We start from the raw sequence: 17,294 nt of genomic DNA, 5'->3' as shown, positions 1-17,294 counted from the left end.
GTGGAAGAGATAGTACTTGTTAGGGTTTCGCTTCTCTGGTTCTGCTAGCATGGGTCATGGCCAATGGAGTAGGTCACGGTCTTGGATCTGCATGAGTATCTGAGACCTGGTGGTGTTCAGTGGTGTGAACTTGGGGCTGCTTGCCCTCTCACTTCTCTCTGGGTGACGATCAATCCTCCCAGATGGGCGGTCGCCCTTCTCTTGACGACGCTCTGTCCTCGACCTCTTACTTTCTTTGCGGTCATCAGGTGCTAATCTCTTGTTGTCTTGCGGCTTGGCCTCGATTATCTTCGTTCTAGCTTGTAGTACCTCGACCATATTTGCAAACTCGTTGCATTGCTTCAGGAGCTATTTCATAGTCCTGGTCTCATGACGTGCCAGGTCCTTGATCAGGTCCAGGTCCCTGATACCTCCTGCTAGGGCTGCATGCTGTGTCTGGTCGTCCAAGTCTTGAACCTCCAGGGACTCCTTAGTGAACCTGGTAACATACTCCCTGAGAAATTCCCCAGGGTTCTATACCACGTTCAGTAGGTTGACGGTGGACTTCTTCTGCTTGACACTGCTCTGGAAGCGGGTGACGAACTGTTTACATAGCTCTACGAACGAGCCTATAGATCTCGGTCGTAGCCTGAAGAACCATGATGTGGCTGCTCCCTTGAGGGACGCAGGGAATGCCCGACAGGAGACCACGTTCGACCCACCATATAGTGTCATCATACCATTAAAGTAGTTGATGTGGTCATTAGGGTCCGTGGTACCACTGTAAAGTTCAAAGGTGGGTAGTCGGAACCTGGAAGGTAGCGTGGCTGACATGATCTCTGTCGAGAATGGGTGTTGTCCAGGTATGGAATGTGTCTCGCCTTTGGTCTGCTTCTTCAACCCTTCCAGCTTCTCATCTAGGTCGCGGAGTCTTTGATCGAGCTCCTCGTCCCGTGTCTATCCCTCACGCCTGGTAGGACGTTCACTGTGACCTCGTTCACACTCTCTCCTGGATGTCCCCTCCCGCCTTGAGTGTTGGCGGGATGGTGAATGGTCACGCCGTGATGAACCCTGTCGCAAAGGTGAGGGGCTTTCTTCTCTGTAGGTCCGGCTTCGTCGTGGTATGTGACCTTCTTCAAGTCGTCTGTCGAACACAGACCTCTGGACCGATCTCTGTGAGCTAGGCACCCTCGCCCTTGGTGTTGGTGTCCTCCCATGCTCTGACCATGGCGAGAGGTCTCTTGTTCTCCTGGGACGCTGGGAAGGCTCCCTCCGCTGCGGAGTGGGGGTTACCCATCGCGCAAGTCTCTCTGATCCCACGCCCCTGGGAGATGATCTCCTAGGGTTTGGCTCTTGTCGAGGTGCGGGCTCTGCCTTTGCTGACGATGACGTCCTTCAGCGGTGAGACGTCGTGCACTATGTCAAGTATTCTCGAAAGAGTCATTGTTCATCGAGGATCTGTCGTTGCAGGTCGTTGATCTGACCCACAGTTGCTGGTGCATTGGGGTCAAGTATCACCTCCACCACCACATCGTCTACCTTGTCATTGTTGGGCTCGTCGACCACAAACTGGTCATTAAGAGAGATCTCTTCCTCCAGAGGGACATGGTCCTAGTCATTGGCTCTGCGGCAAGAGCACTCTGGGGGTGGTGATCCATCCCTCGCCACGTTGTTGGTGGTGGTAGTCTTCCTTCATGCCATTGAATGAATATGGAAGCGAGCTAGTAGATGTAATGGCTAGCATCCTTTCCACAGATGGCGCCAATCTGTTGCGTCAAGAAATCATCGAGCGGTCCTGCGAGTGCTGTCACCTGCAAGTGGACTAAGGGCTCAACAGAGAGAACCGATGTGATTCCGGCCTAGGACTCTCCGATGCCAAAGTTAGATCTCCAGAGCAAATAGATGAATAGTAATTATTCAATATGAGTTTTAGATCCCCCTTCTGAGGGTGGTGTACCTTTCCTTTTATAGTGAAGTATGATGATATGGAGAGTCCCAGTTTGATGGCGAGTGTGCCGTTGAGTGGATAGAGGCCCTGGGTAGTAGGGCTCTATCCTGATTGGTCATCTCCTCGCGGGAGGGAGTGTCCTGGTGGTATCAAGATCCTTGGCGGATAGATACTCACGTGTGGTGATAACGTTATTGGTGCTTGAATCCGTCTGGGTGACGTGACCTCTAAGCGGTGGACCAGAGTCTTGGTGGTGGCATAAGTCTGTAGTGACACGATTGGGTGATAGATGAGCGGCCTTGGTGTCCATGTACATCACGTCTACGTCCATGATGTCGCTCCTGGGTGAGGCCATGCCTAGGTGTAGGGGTGTCAATGGGCCGGTTCGGGCTGGTATCGGTTCGGGCTTTTCGATTTCGGTGTGACTTTTATAGAAACCGAAACCAAACCATTCAGAAATATTCGGTTTCGGTGCGGTTTCGGTTTCGGGGCGGTTTGGTTTCGTGTCGGTTTCGATTTATGATAACGGGTTGATATCGGTTTGGATTTGGTTTGGTACCGGTTTTATATAACTAGTAAAGTTCGGTTAGTGCTAATTTTTCTTCTCTTTCTCTTTTAAGTACATAAAATATTTCAAATACAATGCATCTTTGTATCCTATGTCCTATGGCCTATGGATACAATTGGTTGGGTAATCACTAACAAAGGTTATGAGATAAAGTGAGAAACTATCACAACACATTTAGGGGACAATGGGGCATTAGGCATTTACTGATTTACTCATTTATCGGGTTAGGTCGGTTCGGTTTGGGTTCGGGCCTAACGGTTCGGGCTACCGGTGCATCGTCGGGCTAGCCCAAACCAAACCAAACCGTTTGCCTTTCTGGATCCACAAACCGAACCGAACCATTAAGAGTTCGATCCGGTGTGGTCCGGGCTGGTTTCATCGGTTTGGGTTGGGTATTGACACACCTACCTAGGTGAGAGGCCGCGCCTGGGTGTGAGACCACGCTGGGTGAGGCCGCGCCTAGGTGAGGCAGCTCCTAGGTGAGGCCGACGCCTGGGTGTAGGCCGCACCTGGGTGAGGCCGCGCCTGGGTGAGGCCGGTACCTAGGTGAGGCAGGCGCCTGGGTGCAAGCCGTGCCTGGGTGAGGCCTGCGCCTAGGTGCAGGCCGCGCCTGGGTGAGAGGCCGTGCCTGGGTGTGAGGCCACATCTGGGTGAGGCCATACCTGGGCGAGGCCGCGCTTGGGTGAGGCCGGCGCCTGGGTGACCTGGGGTACAGGCCACGCCCGGGTGGGACCCCCGGTTGGTTCTCCTTGGTTCTGGAGCGGGTCATTTTGTGACAAGTGGCAGCCGCTGACTGGTTCGGTGAATCTTGGATGTATCAGTTTTTGTGCTACTATGATTTTTATTTGAAATCTATTCATCCTACCTGCGAATGTTGACTCTATAAATACTCTAAGTGAATCTTCACCATTGCACTTTTAGTCTCTGTGCACAATTTTTAGGACTCTAATTATATTTATGTTGATCGTTCTTTTATATCTCATATGTTCAGGTTCAAGTAAACGATTCTCCAGCTTTTATTTTGTTAGAAATTCATTCGATCTATCTCTGTTGGTTGATCTCTGTCCTTTATATTTCAGATGTTTGAATGCCATAGCTTTATTTTGCTGAAATTTCTCCCCACATGTTCTGTGATCTTCGGTTACTGTTCATGCTTATTTTCATATGATAAATTATACTCAATTCAGTTTTTTTTTATATATTGCTGATTACATGTGAGTCTAGGTGATATGTCTCATATGCTATGCTTGATTTGGGTATCATGAGTTTCCTTGAGCAGAAAGATGAATATGTTTTGCTTCTCTATCTGTGAATTCCATTACTGCTTTTGTTTTGTTGTTTTTTTTACCTGGTCTCTATGGAGGTTCCAACTTAGACCTCTTTTGGTCCTAGGCCGACTGGTTTTTCCTGGTTTTCTTTGGGATTTTGCCTAACCTGATTTGGGCCTTAAGGGCCTGCTTCTGGGATATTTCGACCCATTGAAATGGGTGTAGGCAGCGGCCCATAGGGTTCTATGTGGTCTCGACATCACGTCTCTTAAACCAATGAGCCTATGACTTGTATCGAAATCTTCAATTCCGATCTATCGACATAGTCCTCATGTTGGTCCCCCACCCCATTTCGGATCACTTGAGACCCTATTTAGGTCTTGGCCTGGATCGTGAGCATCCAAGTATTGGCCTTGCAATATATTGCGGGTTTGGAGTGTGTGAGGAAGCGTGCCCACTAACGGGCTGAGTAGAATGCGGGATTTCCTTGAGACGTAGATGTATGATCCTTAGGACGGGAGTTGGGCTAGCCCGTCATCTAGCCCATGGATGTTGTGGAATCCTCATGATATTATCAGTCAAGTTCTTTGCTCCTTGCTTTTTGTTCCATGATTCATGCCCTGTATTCTAATATATCCTTGCTTGGTTGAGTGTATGATTAAATTGGTGTAATTTGTTATGTTAATTTGATTTTCTTGATCACATTAGGATAGAATAACTTAGAAACTTGGTTTAGGTGGTAACCCCTGCACATAGATGCCTAGTCTTAGGTGTTCAGTTTAGGATGACTTAGAGTTAGAATAATTAGCCTTAGGGTTTGTAAGCCAGCTTATGCAGACAATGGTCAAAGAAGGATGACCGGCTTTGGGCCGGGCGGACTGGGTGCTTAACACCTTCCTAGTCCGTAACCTGACACCTACCCGAATGATCTGGGCAGATCGTCTTTATCCATTAAGCCATAGCATTTTCCCCTAGTGGGAATATTCTTGCGTCCTAGACCCTTTCTAGGTGGCGACTTCCTTTTTGACTCATTTACCCTCTTCGAGGGAGTTGGAGTCATTGGCTTAGGTTTCACCGGCGATCCGGTTCGCATCGATAGGGAACCACCCCCTTTTGTCAGGGGAATTTGGATTTTTTGGAATCCATGGTTCTTACACATATATTCCTCAAAGAAGAAGGAGATCTCAAAAGTCTTTTGATAGTCAAAAGAGGATACCATCTCCCTTGAATATCTATCTTAGATATCAAAAACCAAAAACTCAAAAATTTATAACACAATCTAGATCATCCTCAAGTAGCTATGGTCAATCTCCAAAGAACCTTTATTCCATGAACTACTCTACTAAAAGAGTATGGGTGCCCAAAGGAACCCTTGATCCTAACCACAATGGACCCATAAGAATGTGGCGGCCAATGTATGTTTAAATATTGTTTTGTAGGTATGCTTGAAGAGCAATGATCAAATTGAATGGAACATTGATAGTGGATGTTCCAAGCATATGACATCAAATGAAAAGCTTTTTACAAAACTAAGAAAATATGATGGTGGATGGGTAACTTTTGGAGATAATGGCAAAGGAAAAATTATTGGCATCGGAAACATAAATATTGGAGGTACTACTATTTCAAACGTTTGTTTGGTAAACAAACTTGCTTACAATTTACTTAGTGTAAATCAATTTTGTAGTACTAGATTTAAAGTAAACTTTAATGTTTCACATTGTTTAGTTATGGATGCTAATGATGAAATCATATTGAAAGGAATTAGAAATAACAATATATATACTTGTATTATTGATGAAGCTAGTCCTAGTATTACATGCTTGATTTCACATGAAGAATCAAATATTTGGCATAGAAAGCATGCTCATATAAATGTTAAGTTGATAGAATCCATTGCATCTAAAGAGCTTGTTAGAAACTTGCCTAACCTGAAATTTGACAAAAACTATTTTTGTGATGCTTGTCAAAAAGGAAAACAAGCAAGAGTTTCTCATAAATTTAAGAATATTGTATCTACAAGTAGACCCTTTGAATTACTTCATTTAGACTTATTTGGTCCTATATCTATTCCAAGCTTGAGTGGTAAAGTATATACATTTGTGATTGTTGATGACTATTCTAGATATACTTGGACCTTGTTTCTTAGACAAAAGAATGATGCTTTGGATGAATTTACAATACTATGCAAGAAAATACAAAACCAAAAGGGCTATTTGGTCACTACTATAAGAAGTAATCATGGTGGTAAGTTTGACAACTCAAATCAATTTGGAAAATTTTGTGATGATGAAGGTATCACATACAACTTCTCAGCTCCTCGAACTCCTCAATCTAATGGAGTTGTTGAAAGGAAACATAGATCTCTTCAAGAGACTGCCCGGACCATGCTTAGTGAATATTCTCTACCAAAATACTTCTGGACTGAAGCGGTGAATACTGCTTGCTATGTTTTGAATCGTGTTTTAATCCGAAGGATTTTGTCTAAAACACTTTATGAATTGTATTTTGAAAAGAAACCCTAGGTTGACTACTTTCAAATTTTTGGATGTAAATGCTTTGTCTTAAATACCAAAGATCCCAAATGAAAATTTAAAGAAAAATCTGATGAAGGTATTTTTCTTGGATACTCTAGCAACAGTAGAACCTATAGAGTATTTAATAAAAAGACCTTAACTGTGGAAGAATCCATGAATGTCAAATTTGATGTTTCGCTTCCCAAAGACAGATATAAACCATTGGTTGATGATGATGAGGATACAATATCCGAGATCAAAAAAAGAGTTGAGACCATCTCTCTAGATGATTCCATCAAAGATACCCCTTTGGAGGAGTCAACTGGACTTCCTAGAGACATAAAACCTGTAAGGCATCAGCCCTTGGACCAAATAATTGGGAATATTGAGAAAGGTATTCAAACTAGATCTATAATCCAAAATACTTGTGATTTTACTGGTTTCTTGTCTATGACTGAACCTAAGAACATAAAAGAAGCCCTGCTAGATAATGATTGGATTCTGGCTATGCAAGAGGAATTACATCAATTCGAAAGAAATGATGTTTGGGAACTTGTTTCAAGACCCAAAAATAAATCCATCATTGGAACAAGATGGGTTTTCAGAAATAAACTTGATGAAAGTGGAATTATTGTGAGAAACAAGACAAGACTAGTTGCTTAAGGCTATAATCAGCAGGAAGGAATTGACTTTGATGAGACTTATGCTCCTGTAGCTAGATTAGAAGCTATAAGAATGTTGTTAGCATTTGCTTGTCATAAGAACTTCAAACTTTATCAGATGGATGTAAAAAGTGCATTCTTGAATGGTTTTATAACTGAAGAAGTTTTTGTTTCACAACCTCCGGGATTTGAAAACTCTACTTTGTCTAATCATGTTTATAAACTCAAGAAGGCTTTATATGGACTTAAACAAGCACCTAGAACCTAGTATGATAGATTGAGAAGATTCCTTATTGAACATGACTATATTATTGGTAAAGTAGACACAACTTTGTTTGTTAAGCACAAAGGTTCACATTTAATCTTTGTTCAAATATATGTTGATGATATCATTTTTTGTGCTACTGATGAATCTCTATGCATTGAATTTAGTAATTGCATGAAAAATGAATTTGAAATGAGTTTAATGGGTGAATTAATTTTTTTTTAGGACTTCAAATTAAACAAACTGAAAATGAGATTTTCATTAATCAGTCTAAATATATTAAAGAATTATTGAAGAAATTTGATATAAATGCTCAGAAAGCTTCTTGCACTCCTATGAGTACCTCACTAAGTTGGTCAAAAGATGATAATGGAACTCCTTTTGATCCCACTCGATATCGAAGTATGATTGGCAGTTTACTCTACTTAACTGCAAGTAGACCTGACATTATGTTCAGTGTTTGTGCCTGTGCTAGATTCCAAGCTAGCCCTATGCAATCTCATGCTAGTGCAGTCAAAAGAATATTCAAATATTTAAAAAATACTATTAATGTAGGATTATGGTATCTTATGAACAATAATTTTGAATTACTTAGCTTTTTTGACGCCAATGTTGCTGGCTGTCATCTTGATCACAAGAGCATAAGTGGAACTTGCCACTTCCTTGGATCATGTCTTGTTTCTTGATTCAGTAAGAAACAAAATTGCGTTGCACTCTCCACTACTAAAGCTGAATACTTTGCAATAGGTAGGTGTTGTACTCAAATCCTTTGGATGCGCCAAACTCTCACTAATTACGATATTTCTTTTGAAACCTCAAAAATCATGTGTGATAGCACAAGTGCTATAAACCTCAGCAAAAATCCTATTCTTCATTCCCGGGCCAAGCACATCGACATCCGTCACCATTTTCTTCGTGATACTGCTCAAAAGGGTAAAATTATCCTTGAACATATCGACACTGCTAGACAAGTCGTGGACATTTTCACAAAACCCCTATCTGAAGAGCATTTTTGCACGCTCTGACGTGAGTTAGGCATCTACAATCCTTTTTGAAATAGAACATATTTCTATTTGAAAACACTCATATTGGAATGAAAAATCAGATTCTGTTTCAAAACTTTAAAATTTTTTGATTTCTGCCCCAACCGATCGACCGGATGGCTAAAATTTTGTTTTTAAGGGAATCCAAGAAGTCATTTCCTTACTTCTCTTCATTTCTTTTTCATGCCTTTTCACTCCAAAAACCCTTGGACGAACCTTCTAGGGCAAAACCTCTATAAAACCCCTTGATCATTTGTCCCATTTCACTTCAATCTCATCCTCTTCCTTCAAAAACCTCTTTTTCTTCATTAATGGCTCCAAAGGAAGGTGCTCCAAGCAAGAAGAGGAAGACTACAACAAACAAAGGGAAGACTAGGGCTTATAATGAGTCTCTCTTCTCATCTCTTAAAGCCTCTTTGTTTTGGCCCAAGAATTTGGAAAGGAAAGTGATCCAAGAACGCCATGTGAGGACTGGATGAACTCCATGATTCTTCAACTTTCTCGCATCACCCAAGACTTCAACATCCCCGCTCCTCGATGCCGATGATGATACTACGATGCTCCCGATGCTTAGCCTATCCTCTATTTTCAGTCTTTAAAACTTTGAACTTCTAAACAACTTAACTTTGGTACATTTGGGTTGTAATAGCTTAGACTATGCACTGCTTTTCATTCCTACACTCCTACATTAAACCTTATATGCTCTTGACTTAATATGCTTATGGTTTAAAATTAATACATATGTTTTATTATCTTTGTTGCATATTTGTAGGGGGAGCTTATTTGCGTATGCTCATAATTGCCTACTAATATTTTCTGCAGGGGGAGCATATTGCTCTTTTCATCCCTTACCTTTTTTGCTGTTGACAAAAGGGAGAGAGAAAGTGGATGATTTAACTTAGAAAGTGGATGATTTAATTTCTTATGGCAGTTGATTGATTCTTGCTTATATTAAATATATAATGCCTATGATATTATACAAGATGCTTATGATGATGTATTCTTGTCTTGAACTTTTTAAAATTATATATCATTGCCTTTTTGTTAAATCATAAGGTTTGTCATCATCAAAAAGGGGGAGATTGTTGGGCACTTTCCTCCCCAATCATTGGTTTTGATGATAACAAACAAACATGTTTTGAAAATGGACATCAAGCCAAGAAGTCAAAAAGTCAAGAAGTCAAGAAGCGCAGAACATCAAAGAACCTGGATGATCAAGGATGCTGAAAAGTCATGCGAAGCTTTGTCAATAGAAAAATCTAAACAAAGATCTTTTGAAGATTAAAGAACATCTTTGAAGATGTCAACATGAAGCTCAAGACCAAAGACTTAAACCTTTAGGCACACACCACTTACATACAATGTATTGCATGATATTTTTAATGAAACTTACATTGCATACATCATGCATCTTAGAGACCTTAGGAGGCTAAATTATATACCATAATGGCCTTAGCATTAATAGGGTTCAATATATGTAAATACCCACTGAGAAATATCTCCAAAAATAACCTGTCTGTGAACCGGTTTCAGAACCGATCGACCAGTTGGTCCTTACACAGATCGACCCCCAGTCATAGAGGCTGAAGTGAGACCCACCAGTTGGAGAATAGGTCGTCCAACTCCAATCGATTCCACAACCGATCGACCGATGATCGACCAGTTAGTCAAATTTACCTCCAACGGCTATTTTTCCAATGGCTATCTTAAAGAGGTCGATCGGCACACAAAGTGGTTGACCGATTTGACTAAAAACTAGCTGTTTTTAATCCGTTGTGACTCAAACTCACTCCAGATTTTTTGTATAAATAGAGCATCTTCTTAGCTCTAAACATAACACGTGAAACCCCTAAAGTACTAGCCATTAAAGACTTGTTTATGTAAGCCTCAAATCAAGTGAGAGCTATATTCAAGCATCAATCTCAAGCTCTCTTTGTTGAAGTCTAGCCATCTCTTACAAACATCATTCAAGAGAACTTCAACACAGCAAAGACCTTCTCCAAATTCATATTTCAAGCATTATTACATGGAAGGCATTACATTGGACATTCATGTATATATCATTCTTCACTTGCAAAGAATACATGTCACATTCTTTGCCTTGGTAATCCTTATCTTTTATCTTTCAATTGTGTATGCTTTTGAGTTAAGAAAGCATTTTTACATTAATCTAGACTGTACTTAAATTAGTGTGTAGGATCCTCTTATCCTATAAAAAAGAGCTAGGATCCTCTTATCCTGTGAAAAAGAGCTAGGATCCTCTTATCCTGTAAAAAAGAGTTAGGATCTTCTTATCTTGTGAAAAAGAGTTAGGATCCTCTTATCTTGTGAAAAAGATTGTAAAGATGTTCTTCCCACCTACTGTACTGAAAGAAAGTTACTAGTGGAATTCTTTTAAGGTTGAGAGGAGTGGATGTAGGATTTGTTTAAGCCGAACCACTATATATCTTATGTCTTCCTATTTCCGTATTATTTTATTTACTATTTTATTTTAAACACTTAATTGGAAGACAATTCGAAAAAGGTTAAAAAATTCACTAGTGATAACCTATTCACCCCCCCTTTAGGTTATGTCACACAATTCTCTTCTTAACGTATAAAATCTTTCTTCACTTAGGGGTTTAGTGAAAATATCGGCAAGTTGCTTCTCGGTCTCTACGAAATCAAGTCAAATTTCACCTCTTTGAGTTGTATCACGTAAAAGTGATGACGCATGTCAATGTGTTTTGCTCGAGAGTGTAAAATAAGATTCTTGCTGAGATTGATAGCACTTGTGTTATCACATTGGATTGAGGAAGTGTCAAACTTTATTCCATAATCTTGGAAAGTTTATCTCATCCTTAACACTTGTTCACAACACCTATCGGCTGTAATGTATTCGGCCTTGGTAGTTGACAAAGCAACAGAATTCTATTTCTTAATAAACCAAAAGACCAAACACGAACTAAAGAAGTGACAAATCCAACTTGTACTCTTTCGATCAACATGATATCCAGCAAAGTCAGCGTCAGAGAAGCTAATTAGGTCAAAGTCTTAGTTCATTGGATACCAAAGGCCAATGCTTGTAGTCCCTTTCAAGTATTTGAATATTCTTTTTACAGCACTTAAATAGGATTGCATAGGTTTGGCTTGAAACCTAGCACAAGCACATATACTAAACATTATATCTGGTCTACTAGTCGATAAGTAAAATAAACAACCAATCATTTCTCTATATTTTGTAGGGTCAATAGGTGTATCATCTTCATCTATGGACATTTTAATCGATGTACTCATATACTAGAAGATTTTTGTCCAATAATGTCAAACTTTTTTGAAAGTTCTTTAAGATACTTAGTTTGACTAATGAAGATCCCATTAGGGGTTTATTTAATTTGAAGTCCTAAAAAGAAATTCAATTCACCCACAAGACTCATTTAAAATTCATTTCTCATAGTTTGACTAAATTTATGACAAAGTATATCATTAGTAGAGCCAAAAATTATGTCATCTACATAAATTTGAACAATAATAAGATCATTTCTTTTATGCTTAACAAATAAAGTTGTGTCAATCTTCCCTATTGAAAAACCATTGTCAAGAAGAAATTTACTCAATCTTTCATACCAAGCTCTTGGAGCTTGTTTCAAGCCATACAATGCCTTTTTGAGTTTATAGACATGGTTTGGATACTTGATATCCTCAAACCCGGGGGGTTGAATGACATGCACTTCTTCATTTATAAAACCATTCAAAAAGGCACTTTTAACATCCATTTGATGCAATTTAAAGTTCTTATAACAAGCAAATGCAAGTAACATACGAGTGGATTCAAGTCTAGCTACCGGAGCATAAGTTTCATCAAAATGAATGCCTTCTCGTTGGTTGTAACCTTGAGCAACCAACCTAGCCTTGTTTCTTTTAATATTTCCATTTTCATCAAGTTTGTTTCTAAACACCTATTTTGTTCCAATTATCTTGGTGTTCATAGGTTTTGGCACTAGTTCCCTGTAACCAATCGGGTTTGGACCCGAGGCCCATACCCGCCCACTTGGGGCAGATGTGGGTCAAAAGGACCCAACTAGAGTTAGGGTTTGAAGAAGGGGGCCACATGGTGGTCCCCCCCCCCCTTATGTATACATATAGATTAAGAGAGGCTGCGTTAGAAAAGTGATAACTGCAGCCCTCTAGTCCCCACGTTCTCTCTCCCTCTCTCGTCCTGCTCTCTCCCTATAGTGTGTGTGTGTGTTCCTAGAGGCATCCATCATTGCCTAGGGACTTGGAGTGTGAATTATCGATTTCTATCGATTACCTATCGAGTACATTGTCGCGAGGGAGACGCTATGCTATTCGTGTGGCTGTCAATCAAGAGTTATCTCAATCCTCTTCCGCTGCGTCGTGGATATCACGCTACAAAGGTAACAATCGATATCCCTTCTATATTAATTTAACATTGGCATCAGAGGTTGTAGTGTTCTTCATTACGCCGTTTGCTATCGTGAATCGCTGTGCCACATCGTGTTTGGCTGCGGCTAAGCCGCACAGTGAAACTTAGGCTATTTTTTTCTATTGTCTTCAACCTTTTGTGGCCACAGCTCTCTACGCAACTGCTCTCATGGCCTTCGTGGTCTACACCGAGTAAAGGCAAGCCGGTTTGGGACCATCTCTGCGAGTTTGTGTGACTCAAGCAGTAGTTCTATTTGAAGTTTTATTTTATTTTATTCATGATTCTGCATATTTAAAAACAAAGGTTGCTGCGCACGGCTTGAGGCATACGCGGCCTTATGGCTGTAGTAGATTGCTGCGCACAGCCTGAGATTGTTGCTCTTCCTTACCACAGGCCACTGGCCTCTGTGGCTGGTGCGCTGTTTGGTCGCTGCCATAGGTCCTGGTCTCATGCGCTGTTCGAGTCGCAAGACCATCATCGGCCTAGTGTGTGGCTCTGTCGCTGCTACAGCTGCTGTAAATTTTTTTTTTAAAAAAAAGGAAGATTAATAGCCAAGGCATACCGGACAGTGGCCAGAATCCGCTGAAATTGGCAGTAACCAAAGCCGTTGCAAGCTGGGGCAGCGAGTCCGCCAGCCACTGCCGCGGCAACCATGGCGAAAATATTGCTGGTTCTGCATTTTTGTTGGAGTAGTTGGTGGGTTGGGAAAGGAAGAGGGAATTGGAATCTCTTTTCAAAAGTTCCCTCAACCCACGTGTTGCACCCACCATCTTTTTAAAAAAAAAAAACAAGTGGATAAAACCAAAACGGTTTTGGTAACCGAATTGGACTCTCCTTTTAAAGTTTCTCTCAACCACGTGTTGTACCATTTCTAATATAAAACAAAAAAAACAAAAGTGGATAAAACCAAAATGGTTTTGGTAAACCGTAGTGGTTTTTGAACTTTTGAACTTCTTTTTGTTTATTTTTTTGAGAATGCTGCTTAGTAATTTTTTTTTTTTATATATTATTTTATGGTTATTGCATATTGTTTATGGAACAAAGGCCATATGGGCCTGTTTGTTTATAATTCCAGAAATAGTTGATAATGACTTGTTTAATTAGCATTATTGCTTATGTGAATGCTTTAATGTGTTTTTTTTTGCATGCTTGAGTGTATATTGCACATTTTATATTTTGCTTTAAATTAGTTAAGCAATTTGTGTTGGCAATTTTACCCTCCCATTGCGGTTATTGACTCATGACCCGCTCCATTTTGTTTGGGATGCGTGGTCGACCTCCACCCATCAGCCTATGTTTGATTATGCATGTTTTGGGTTGGAGGTCATGATTGGTATTTTATATAAGTTGACATGTTACTATGTATGTGCGTTAGAGGTAGTATTCGTGTGTGATGTAAAGTGCGACGCTCCCTACTCAGTAGATTGATATAGTAGTATTTGCAAGTTGTAATTTTTGGGACAATGTAATTATAATTTTGAGAAGCCTTGTAAAGGGTTAGCGCCCCGCACTGCATATCACATGCTTATACTACCTCGACATGCCACTTTAAATACTAATCGGGTTCCATTGTAGGACCCATGCGCATACGTATGTATGGCGCAGGTTGTGGATTAGAGATGCCCATTCCTCCTTTTATATTTGATTCACTCAAAATCAATCAAAATTATAGGTCCCACCACCACTAATGTGAGATTTGATTATGAGCCATGGCAAAATTTTTGGTCTCACTCTGTGGTACTTGGAACCCATAATTTTGATAGGATTTTTAGGGAGTGAATTTGTTAATGGATGTGTAATTAATGTCGCACTATTGTGGTTTGTAGAACAATGGCAGCCTCCAAAAATGTGATTGCTGACTTGAACAAAGGTGAAAAATTAGAAGGCCCTAACTATGACCTATGGGCTAAGAAGGTTTGTTTCCTGCTCAATGAGCAAGAATATCTGGACTTTATCACCACTGAAATGCAAAAGACCCCTGAGGGCACTATAGCCCAGGCTCGTAGGGACCTTGAGGCTTACAATACCTGGTTTAAAAAGGATCGTAGCGTGCTCTACATTTTGTTGAGCAGCATGCATGACGATCTACTTGGTGAATTTGAGACATACACCACAGCAAAATCCATGTGGGATGCGCTGAAAACAGTTTTTGGTGGTACGTCCGCCACCAGATTTAGGGGCCTCACCTTGAAATTTGAAATGTATAGGAAGGATCCCAAGCACACCATTACTGAACACCTTAGGGTGGTCAAAGAAATGATCAGGAAACTAAAAGAAGCTGGGAATACCCTAACAGATGAGCAGCAAGTTCAAGCCGTTATTCGAACACTCCCAGACTCCTGGAACCAGATGAAAATTGTTCTTACACATAATGACAACATCAAGAACTTTTCTGATATTGCTCAACATGTGGAACTTGAAGCGGAGTGCCTAGAGGCAAACCGCGCTACTGCCTTAGTCGCCCAAGGTGGCAAGCGCAATAACAAGAAACATGCTAGACAAGGAAAACCAGGAGGTCAGAGTGGGGCTAAGAACGATGCACCGAAGGAAGGAAAGGTCGCCAAGCGTAAAAGGGGTAAACGTGGTGGCAAAAGGGATATCAACAAGATGACTTGCTATAACTGCCAGAAAAAGGGACACTTCACTCGTGACTACACTGAGCCAAAGAAGGTACTATATCATCCTAGCTCTTTATGTACCTTTGTGTGTACACATGTCTTTGTTGCTAACACATAGTTTGATTGGATTGTGGATACAGGAGCGACAAGACACATAGCCAGAGATTGAGCAGGGTTTGTAGATTATAGAAGGATTCTGGCTAGTTCGTAGAGCATCTTTATGGGGAATGGAACAAGCGAGGATGTTAAAGGTGTTGGAGTCTACCAACTCCAACTGTGCACTGGGCGCACCATCCTACTCCATGATGTGCTTTATGCACCTAGCATCCATCATAATCTACTTTCAATTACAGCTATGTAAACTTTAGGATATTCATTTACTATTGATGCAGAGGGTTTTACTTTTATTCTGGATAATGATGTTGTTGGATATGGTTTGATTTATGATGGTTTTATTAAATTAGATCTTATTGAATCTTCACCTTCTAATTCTGAATCCATTACTTGGCATGCTAGACTAGGACACATAGGGAGGGATAGGATGACTGGGCTAGCTCAAGAAGGCCTATTAGGACCACTCGCTAAAGTCACCTTACCAACTTGTGAACCCTGTCTAGCAGGCAAAGCTCATCGGAAGCCTTTTGGTAAGGCAGTCCGTGCGACTTCTCCCTTAGAGCTAGTCCACTCAAACATATGTGGACCTCTGAATGTAAAGGCATGCTGAGGCGCCTCATATTTTCTCACATTCATTGATGAGTATTCACGATACGGTTATGTGTATTTGATCGCTCACCTCTACGAAGCATTAGATTGCTTCAAGCGCTTCGTAGCAGAGGTTGAGAATCAGTTAAGCAAGAGGTTAAAGACTCTGCGCACTGACCGGGGATGCGAGTATCTCTCTGATCACTTTAAGGAATTGTATGAGGAAAAGGGGATACGCAGGTAATTGACTATTCCTCACAATCCGCAGCAAAATGGTGTAGCGGAAAGGAGAAATAGGACCCTCTTAGACATGGTTAGGTCAATGATGGTGCAGGCCAACCTCCCAATATCTTTCTGGGGGGACGCTCTCTTGACTGGAGCCTACATCCTTAACAGGGTGCGTTCACAGTCAGTTTCTTCCACCCCCTATGAACTGTGGAAAGGCACAAAGCCCACTCTAGGGCATATCCGACCTTGGGGAAGTGTTGGTTATGTTCACAATGCCTCCCACAAGTTTGGGAAGCTAGGCCCTAGAGCTAGGAAACACATCTTTATAAGATATTCTGACAGCTCAAAGGGCTATGTGATGTACGGTGAGCACCCTGATGGAGGACTGACAGAGGTAGAGTCACGCGATGTTGACTTCATTGAGACAGATTTTCCTAGCATTAATGATGCGAGTAGGGATCTCGACCCCTTTGAGTTAGAGGACGATGTTAGCATCTCACCTACTCTCGACGAGGGTGGGGAATTAACTCATCCTGTAATCGCCAGAGATAGTGAGACTGATCATCAGCCTAGTGGGAGTGTACCACTAGATGATCAGGAATCCCTTACAAGCAAGAGTGCACGTGGACACGTACCTCGTCGTCGTCACCCGATTGAAGGGAACGTTGCCATTGGTGCACCAAATGATAAGGATGAGCCTACTATATGAGAAGCACTCTCCTCATCTGCCAAGGATTTGTTGCTAGCTGCAGTAGAGGAAGAGTTGACCTCTATGAGCCAGAATCGAGTATAGGAGTTGGTTGATCTTCCACCAGGGCGCAAGGCCATTGGAAACAATGGATCTTAAAAATTAAGCGCAAAGCGGATGGTTCAAACAATAAGTATAAGGCACGCCTTGTGGCAAAAGGTTATACCCAAAGGGAGGGTATTGACTATGAAGAGACTTTCTCCCCTGTGGTGAGAATTGCCTCTATTCGCCTCATTCTAGCCATTATCGGTAAAATGAATTTGGAACTCTTCCAAATGGATGTTAAAACTGCATTGCTCAATGGAGAACTAGATGAAGAGATC

This window comes from Telopea speciosissima, chromosome 5 (assembly GCF_018873765.1).
Source record: "Telopea speciosissima isolate NSW1024214 ecotype Mountain lineage chromosome 5, Tspe_v1, whole genome shotgun sequence".
NCBI classification, from domain to species: Eukaryota; Viridiplantae; Streptophyta; class Magnoliopsida; order Proteales; family Proteaceae; genus Telopea; species Telopea speciosissima.
This window is presented reverse-complemented; position numbering follows the sequence as displayed.